This window comes from Rhea americana, unplaced genomic scaffold, assembly GCF_003343005.1.
Source record: "Rhea americana isolate MKP2758 unplaced genomic scaffold, rheAme1 scaffold_20, whole genome shotgun sequence".
Classification (NCBI taxonomy): domain Eukaryota; kingdom Metazoa; phylum Chordata; class Aves; order Rheiformes; family Rheidae; genus Rhea; species Rhea americana.
Genome location: NW_028186150.1, coordinates 4,881,144 through 4,891,230, shown reverse-complemented (window position 1 = coordinate 4,891,230; position 10,087 = coordinate 4,881,144).

The window sequence follows — 10,087 nt, the reverse complement described above, 5'->3', positions numbered from 1 at the left end:
AAACCTTTTAATTAATTTTCTTTGGAACCCTTGGCAAGGCTGTTTCATGAGCTTTCTTAATGCTATTTTATGATTTCTGTCTTGTCCAGTATTATAACTGATTTTTTTTTCTAGCCTTGTGTTACCTGTTTGCCGTTCAGGCTGCACAGATTATAAAATGAGATTTCTCTGCTTCTGACCACTGATCTACTGTCTCTTTTCTGTCCTCTAATCTGCTGTCCTTTTTGTACCTTGGCTTCTCATGTTCTTGGGTGGCGTTTCTTATTCCTCTCTTAGATTTTGTGTTTTCTCTAGCTTTTCTGAGGCTGCTTTCTCCATGTTCATTGTCTGTTTGGCATCAGCGTGATCTGTAGCTGCTTCTTTCTTCCTTTCATCCTTCACAAGATCTCTGCTGCATATGGTGGCCACCTTTCTTTAAAAATGCTTCAGCAACAGCTCCTTCAAAAACTTGAGCAATCTACTATCTACCTACTTGCCTGTTCTTATCTTCAGTGTTTCCTCCCCACCATGCTCCTAGTTTGAAATCTGTCAACTCTGCATGATTAAATCAGTGTAAATAGGCTTGGCAAACAGTTTAGGGTTCTTATATATTGGCTCTCTCTGGGTCCTCAGATTTTTTTTTTCCTCCTTTCTGCTCTTTTTTCCTCTCTCAGCACCATCTCTTGAGCACTGTCTCTTTCTCTGCTTTTCTGTCTTTGTCTGTTGTCTCCAGGGCCTCCACTGTCACATCATACAGTTCTTCCATCACATCTGGCATTTCTGACCTGATCTTCCTCTCCAGCTTGCCTGCATTTTCTCATTAGTTATAGGCATCCCCTACTGATTCTGTCAGACTCTTTTCTTTTCTTTTTTATCATTTCTTACAGCTTCCCTAATTTTTTTTTCCTGTGACTTTTTAAAATGTCCTCTAACAATGAGAATGAACTGGTGGGGTCTTTGTGCTACCTTGCCTTTTTTTTTTTTTTTTTTTTTTAATGTTAACTTCCTGGAACCATTCTGAAAAATCTTCAGTCCATCACATTTGTACTGCTTAGCAGTATGTATTTTTCTAAAACTGCTGAGGAATGTTGTCAAGGTTCCATGTTGGCTTGCCTTTACAAAGTGTGATTTAACATGTTAAAGTTATCTGATGGCCACCTTGATGCAATTTTCAGATCTTCTAGTGTATGTTTCACTAAGTTTATGCTGTCGACATGTTGCCTTAAGCTTCCAACTGCACAGCTTCAGCAGTCTTCACTTACTGACATTCCCTTTCTTATGGACAGATTTCCCAGGAGATTTTCTCATGTGACATAAAACATAATCTTGAAATTGGTGTTTTTGGTACCTTTATTCTTTCCATTCGTTATAGTATGTTTAATGTACAAATACTGAAAGGAGTAAGAGTCTGCCATTTGGTTTCCTTCCTCTCTTTTTAGTTTTTTCTTTCCTGTGAAAGATGGTGGTTTCCTGCTCACACAAAGGGAGGCAAAATCTTCTCTGAGTTCTTCTGGTTGGTTGCTGCTTCTTATGTTCTTGCTGCCAAGATACCATTTTTTTCCATGTACGCTGCTGCTTGAAGAAGGGTTGGTTGGGTTGAGATGCCCCTTCTGCTTTATAGAACACGTAGATTTTCTTTTGAAATGGGGAACTCCATAGTGCTTACTAAATTCTTCAAGGGCAATGTCCTCATTCTGTCCTGAAAGGAAGAGGAGGCTTACATGCAGTGCTGTGGAGTAAGTATAGGGTGAAAGTAGGGTAATCTTTTTGGTATTCTTTTGCCAAAGGGAAGGTATATTCAATCAACAGCTTCTTCACTAATTCCACGTATTTTCAAGAAGGTGCTGTCTCTTGCAGTATGCTTATTTCTTTCAAAAGTGAAATAGCTTTTTTAAATGTTAATTCTATCCATTTACTGAAATAAGAAGAAATACATGCTTTAACTGTCTTAYTGTCCCATGCAAAATCTTGATTTGTGAAAAGAACCACGTAGAGAGGAAGCATTTTATTTTCATCTTACTGAGTTCTGTTAGGCACAAAAGAACCACAACTTTTGTGGTGCAGAAGTCCACAGATCTGGCTCAGTGGTGGGTATCTCCCATGGAGATCTTGCTCAAGGTTGGAAAAGCTCACATGCTGAATCAGTGGTGCCCAATTATTAGCTCTTCTCTCTTCCCTCCACTGCAGTGACGTGTGTGTGTGTGTGTGTGTGTATGTATGTGTGCACACATGCATGTCATTTCAGGTGTGGTCACTAGTGACTTTATGCTCCTGACTGAGAGCAAGGCTGGAGCATTCTAATTTAGAGAATTCTGTTACTTGTGGCAATTATGTTTTTTTTTTTTTTTTTTTTTTTTTAAAAAAAAAGATTACCAGTGATGTACTCTGTGATGTCTGACTGTAGAACACACAGCTGTTACTACATTTTCAGACAAGACATTTTCAGTGATAACTTTTGCTGTAGTAGATATACAAATATTTTTGAAAAACCAAAAATAAATAAAAGCCTTCCTTCCCCAGTCAAAGCAAGCATAACTTGCTGTTCAACTTATTCATCAATGACCTGGATGAGGGGACGGAGTGCCTCCTCAGCAAGTTTGCTGGTGATACCAAGCTGGGAGGAGTGACTGGTACACCAGAGGGTTGTGCTGCCATTCAGAGAGACCTGGACAGGCTGGAGAGCTGGGTGTAGAGGAACCTCCTGAGGTTCAACAAGGGCAAGTGCAGAGTCCTGCACGTARGGAAAAATAACCCCAGGCCCCAGTACAAGCTGGGAGCTGATCTTCTGGAGAGCAGCTCTACRGAGAAGGACCTGGGAGTGCTGGTGCACAAGAAGTTGACCATGAGCCAGCAATGTGCCCTTGTGGCAGGAAGGCATCCTGGGGTGCATTGGGAAGAGTGTTGCCAGCAGGTGGAGGGAGGTGATCCTGCCCCTCTACTCAGCCCTGGTGAGGCCTCATCTGGAGTGCTTTGTCCAGTTCTGGGCTCCCCAGTACAAGAGAGACATGGAGCTACTGGAGAGTCCAGCATAGGGCTGCGAGGATGATGAGAGGGCTGGAGCACCTGCCCTATGAGGAATGGCTGYGAGAGCTGGGCCTCTTCAGCCTGGGGAAGAGAAGACTGAGGGGGGATCTTGTCAGTGTGTATAAGTACCTGAAGGGAGGACGGGGACAAACTCTTTTCAGTTGTCCCATGTGACAGGACAAGAGGGAAAGGGCAGAAGTTGAACCACAGGAAGTTCTGCCTGAACGTGAGGGGGAATTTCTTCCCTGTGAGAGTGACAGAGCACTGGCACAGGTTGCCCACAGAGGTKGTGGAGTCTCCTTCTCTGGAGATCTTCAAGGCCTGCCTGGATGCAACCCTGTCTAACATGCTTTAGGAGACCCTGTCGAGCAGGGAGATTGGACTAGATGATCTCCAGAGGTCCCTTCCAACCTTACTGATTCTGTGATGATGTGAGGCATAGCCACTTAGTCATCTTTATAAGTAGTTCAATTTCTTTTCCACTTCACACATTCACTTAACGATACAGAYGTGTGTTTCTATAAATTTATAGTGAGGCCATGCTGATTATTTAGAATACTTCTTTGAGGAGGCCTGTAACAAACAGGCACGTGGTCTTTCTGAAGCACACTTCCAGCAAACAAAGTTCTCTCTTCCACTTACTGGATTTTGGTAAATGTGACAGCAGGATATAATCCTATATTTACAAGGTTTGCTCATCTGAATTTATGTAAATTTTTTCTAATGTATATTTATGCTGAGATATTGTCGCCCTTATGCTTTTGCCAAAAAACTTTTTAAATTCCRCTTTTAAGTAAATAGGATTCTACTATATGCACTAGAGTTCAGTGAAAGCAGTGCTGGATGCACTCTAAAACCTTTAAACACATACTTATTTAATCCAAGTACTCAAGGTTAAAACAAAAAGACTTGCTTGCATCTCTGCTGCATCAGCAGTTACTCAGTGGAAAACTATTTAGAATATACTTTGTAACTTGGTGGCAAGAAACACTTGTTTTATCTTTAGCAACTGTCAGGAAAGTTGCGGAGTTCAAGAATGTTGCTGTTACCCCAACGTCCATACTTGTAGGCGTTGCATGTTTATAGGATGGTGTCTATCAAACAATTCTCTTCATTTAAGTTTACTGTTGAGGTCAGAGGGTAAAGAGTGCTTGTGATTACTGGTAATGGACTGTCACTGTGGAATTTTGGCTTGTTTCTGCTGAGTCTTCCAACAAGACCTCAATCGACCTTTCCCTCAGGCTTTTTGTAGTGTTTGTGTTAAGTTTGGGTATGAACAAGCCTTTGGAARATCTTCCCAGTAAGACAATTGACCATGCTTGTAGGTACAGAACCCCCTTTTTTCCTGAATTAAAACACTTTAAATTTTATATTTGCCTCTGCTGGCTAGTGGAAAACGTTTTTGTCCTCCTGTGAGAATGGTAGGAAAGACATTTTAAGAAATTCCTGTAATTAAACTGATTTAGCTGGCACCTTAACTGTAAAATGCTCAGATTTGAGGTTGCACTTCTCTAAGCATTATGCCCATTTTGTTGGCTAGCTTGGGTTTCAGGTTTCTTATAAAATGGCTTCTAGAGGTAGAAGTAATACGTAGGTCATTGTGCACCCGTCATGGGCTGTAACACTGATTTTAGCAGTGACAGCTGATCTTTTTCATTGTGTTGATACTTTCAAAATTTGCAGAAGAATTTTGCGGGTTTTGCTTTGGATGTTCTTCTTTACTATTGTGACAAAAGCTTTATAAATATAGGAATGCATTGTCAAATTCAAAATTCTGGGCTGTGTTTACTGGTATGCTTTTTAAAGCAAGGTAGCAGAAGTTGAAAGCAGCAGAGGTCCTTAGCAGTGTTGGGGTTATACAGCCTCTGGGAGCTGGAGAGAGAAGCTTAGAGGACTCTATTTAATCAATGTACATTAGYGATGTAGCACAACAAAAATTTGGCAGCCAGGCAGAAAGAGGAGCAATGAGAGACAGTATAGCCTTCCACTGGAAACCTTGTGTCTGTCACAGCTTTGGTGGAGGATGGCTTGCATGTGTGCATGAATTTAGCCTTATGTTTGAAATTACTTGTCTTATAAGGAGAGCTTGAAAAGTCATGCTGCATGATGAGAACAGGCTGCACCATAGGAAAGTAGCTATCAGAGGAACTTATTGGGATAATTATTAAGTAATATAGCGATTAGCATGTTTTTCCTGCTGATGCAGGGGATGCTACTGAGGAAAAGGAGCCCAAATACTTAAATTCTTATGTCTTAGTTGCACTGTCAACCCCTGTCAGCAGCAGGGGTTAGTCATCACATGGCTGCTAGTGAAGATTAAAGCAGTCTTTAGGTTGCTGTCTTGTATGGAGAGTGCGCAGTCATTTGCACAGTACTCTCTAAGTTGTACTGCTTGCTCTTTGTCACGTCCCAAGTAACTGAACTTGTAATTCAGAGTGGTATTTCACAATTTACATTTGCTGTTTACCTTCTGCAGATCATTAACTGAAGTGATGGAAAATACAACCTAAACTGAAGTGTGTAATGTTTGTAATGCAAACGTAGAGTATTTTAAGTTAAATATAACTGTTTTTTATTGTATGGTTTGCTTAGTTGCTTTAACATTTTATCAATATCTTTCTATTAAAAAATATTAAGCAGAGTTGGTTCAGGTCCTACAGTGTCTCTTAAGCTGGTTAGAGAGAAAATAGATTTGAACATGTTCTATTTATTCTTTTATGCTCTCTGTCATAGGGGTGGTGGAGTATCATTTTCTGTCCTCTCTTTTTGAGCTTTTGTGAAAGGACCTTAAGGTGTACAAGTTTTAAAGGACACACTATGCTAGATTAACTTTTCAAGAGGAAGATTAGCTTTTACTATAATTCTCTTGATGATCCTTAATAATGCAGTATCGCATAAAAAGCTTTTAGCTAAAAGGGGAAACCTTCCTTAAAGTTACAACTCTCTTTTTTTTCTTTCTTTTTTTCTTCTTAGGAGAACATTTACTCACTCTTTCATAAGCTGCAAAATTTCTATTCTTTATCTTGAACATCTTCTTTGATGTTTGACTTAGTTTTTGATCTTTTACTTTATCCTCTTTGTTTAATCTTTTACACTGTTTTTTATCCTTACTTCTGGTATTCCCATCTCTGATTGTTTTATGTTTTCAGGAGACTAAAAGTTTTAAAATTTCTTCAGCTTTATTCTCACCAGTTTAATGCTTTTCTTCATTAATTTTCAAATGTTACTTGTTTCAAGATAGAATCTCTTTTGTAGCATTTTCTTTTTTCTGCTAATCAGTGTGAAGAAATTTAATAAATTTCTCTATCCTTAACGTTTTGGATCATGGCTGTGTGAAAAATGATGAAGACAAGGGCTTCTTGCTTAAGTTAGCAAGGGCTAACTTAAAAAACTAACAAAACCTTTCTGTATAAATACAAGCTTCTAAACATAAAACATGTCTGTCTTAGAAGAATCTTGAACGTTTGCTTGTATTTCCAGCTATCCTTCAGAAAAATGTTCATTCTACTATTTTTACTATATCATCTTTCAATAACATGCCACTAGATTTTGTACTAAGCATGGAAKGATCATGTCAGTGTCTTTGGAGGAGAGACGTAAGGTACCAGATTTTGCTGTTTGAAACTCCTCCCTTTGGCTATAGCAGAGAGTTAGATTTCTAATGATTCTTCTTCCCACAGTGAGAGTCTTGCTGCCTGCCTGAATGGGAGAGAAGAAAAAAAAATAGTAGTGAGTACTGCTTATGTCAGTTTTCTAGAAATCAGAAGTTGCTCATGTGAATAGTCCTGGGGAATGTCAGCTATCAGGTTTCTGTTCAAACAGCTGCTGAAGYAATGTTTAAAGTGATGTGGTAGAGTGGTGATGACTGATCTTCTATTCTTTGGTTTGTATGTGCAACAGCTTTCTATAGCTTTCTGGGCATTTTGCTGCATGTATTCTTTATTCTTCAGAAATCTGATTCACACTGATATTGTGGTAACTTCTCATTTCCATGTAATTCCCTTCTTACCCCGTAACCCTAAGAGAGTCCTTTCTTAGCATTCCTCACCTGAAGAGGACAATGTCATAATATCTTGCAGTTTTTTTCTTAAGGTCTTCATTTCAGTCTCTTGCTGACATGTCCATCATCAGGCTTTCTGCTCTGGCAGATACTTAGTTCCTACCTAGCCAGATGGAGGAGCCTGACAGATTCTGGACCTCCAAGTTAAAATAGACTCTCTCTCTATTCTAGCTAACACTTTGAATTGTGCCTGGAAACAGTCACCAGCCCGGTCTCTGGGGCATGGTATGAATGCTTTSTCTATGCAGTGTTATGGAATAAATGTTTGTTTTCTGCACCATCTGATTATTCTGCATGGATCCTCAACACAATTTCCTTGACTTACTCTGCAGATGGTCAGGCTACAAGTGTAAATCTGCATCTGTGAGGATTTTTTTTTTTTTGAGCACATATTCAAAAAAGCATGGTCCACTCGCTCCTTCTGGACATGCAACATCATGCAAATTTTGAAACAAATCCCCAGACTCTAACCAAATAAGCAGCTGGCACATTCTTTTAACAAAAGCATGTTTTTTTTGATGTTGTTTTGTTTTGGGTGTTGTGTGGGGTTTTTCTGTTTTGTGTTTGTTGTTGGGTGTTTTGAGAGGTAAGGCCTGTTACCATGTAAAAAGAGATTGAAAGGTGAACGATAGTGATAGGCACAACAGGAGTTCACAGAGTAAATTAATGATGTAAAAATAYGGGAATGAAAAGATGTCTGTGCAAATTTGCTAAAGCAATTTGAGTTTTGTAGTTCTGACTTTACCATATACCTGAAAGCTAATTTTATTTCTATTTTATTTCTGCTACTTTGTTGTACTGTGCAAATTGCTCTATTCTTGTGAGACATTATAAAGGATTGAACATAGTGTCTGTGGTGTAGGAAGCCCAGTGACATTTTGAGAGAATCTTGAAGAATTCATATGGCTTCTTTTTTAAATGCATTTTAAGAGAATGGGTTTCAAATACAGAAATTACTGTTTTTGGAGGTTTTATTTATTTATTTATTTTTTTGATGATCCTAATGCAAAGTCCAGTAGAGTCCATTGGGGYCTTGGTCTAAAGCTAAGGGAAAACTGAGGTTGGATCAAGTCCTAAAATGCAAAGATAGTCAACGTTAGGAGATATTGCTAACGCCAATAGAATTTTTTTTGTTTACAAAGAGAAAGTTGTTTCAGTACAGATTATATAAACAGTACAAAATAGAGGAATGCCCATTAMATATACTTTTTGCACCTATGGTATCATGCAAGGGATTTAGAAGACCTTTTTAAGAGTAGTTCACCTTAAAAGGAAACTTAGAGCCCATTAGTGGATGGTCACTAATGCCTCCTATGAAAAAATAAGTTGGAAATGGAGAAAAACGGAAGTTCAACAGAGAGCACGATCAGAAACTTTTCAGAGGCTGTCCAGAATTACAGGCAGGTGCTGTGTATTTTTCTCATGTTTCAGATGTATCAAATCTTTCATCCAGAGGCCTTTCTGAGCATTATCATTAAACTAGACTGTAAAATACTAGTGAAAATCATAGTAAACTGACTGTCTCTAGCCCTTTCACCAGTCACCCACACTGACCAGCCTGGCTTTTTTCCAAGAACTGCTACAATTCATGAAGTYTAACAAGCATTAAATACATTGATCRTGTTAACCAAGAGAATAAAAGCTGCTGCCTCCTACGATTAGGTTCAGAGAAGGCAGTCAATAGGGTTCTTTGGGACTATCATTTTGTGGTAGTGGAGAAATTTAATTTCAGGCATTACTTCATAACCTCTGTCTGTCCAACTGTTCACAATTTTCCATATGCTTTATTTGAAGGCTGCCCATCAGAAGCTGTCCAAGGCAAGGATGTCCTTTGCAATTGACTTTTTTCTGTTACTTTCTCTGAGGCATATGCAGGAGCTGGTAGGGAGTCAGGATACACCAAACTATAGTGCAGGGCACAGAAATGTTCCTTCTACAGCTAATGTCCTTAATACATCAGGGAAATAAGGCTGTGGCTGTTTCCTAATTTAGCTGAAACTATTGGCTAGTGAATCTACATCTCCAGTAAGCCCCGCTGGTCAGCACTACCCTTCTGTTACGGGAAATTCCTCTTTCATATTGACATGATTATGTATACAGTTGCTCCTTAGGTTAATCTTGTTGATTGAGAGCACAAAGCACAGATCACCGTAACAGACTGAGATGAGAGGGTGACTCTGTGTTGGGGTAGGCTCCTGAGTCTAGTTAGATCAGGTGGGTAACCTCTGATAAGAAATAGTGACCATAGCTGATGGTAGTAATGTTATCACCTCGTCTCTGTATTTACCGAGGGCAGAGGAGTATATGCAGTGAATCACCTGTCACACTACTTAATAGGAGGTAGTAGATGCTTAGTGGAAACATGTAGTTCCTTTCATTTGCTCTGGTAACGGTTTGGAATTTAGAAATCTGGCAAATTGTGTCCTGGTAATATCTTAGTGCCTATAGAATTATGACTGGTTTTGATGTACATGTCACCAAAGAAAAGAGGACTCTAGAAGGTACTATTCTGGTAAATTTTTCGGGTCAGTGATTCAGATAAATCTGGAGTCTCTCTCAGATAACTTAACCTCATGGCCCTCTCTTATGGCACTTTTCTTTGGCTTAGTTTCAGCTAGCGGGTAAATGTGCATGTTCACACACGAAAGTCATGCTGTAACTAACCCATAGCAATTTTGTTGTGTGCATAGGGATTGTAAATCAGTTTGCTAAGATTAAGATACAGTTAATACAGTTAAAAGTAAGATACTTTTCCATCTTACAGGTTTTGTAAAGCTGTTATTGGAGAAATTTAGCTTGTTTACTGAATTGCTGTCTCATATGAGATTTTAAATGGAAAGGCAACCTTGCATGCGTGTGTTCAACACATGAAGCCCTGAGCAGCAGTCTTGCCCTGTGTACTAATAGAAATTAAGGAAAGCACACTAATAGTTTTAAACTTACAGGGCAACTATGATTCTATTATCCATTTGAGGATAAACTGAAAGAGGCTAAATACCTGTCTCTGAATTAAGAGAAAGGACA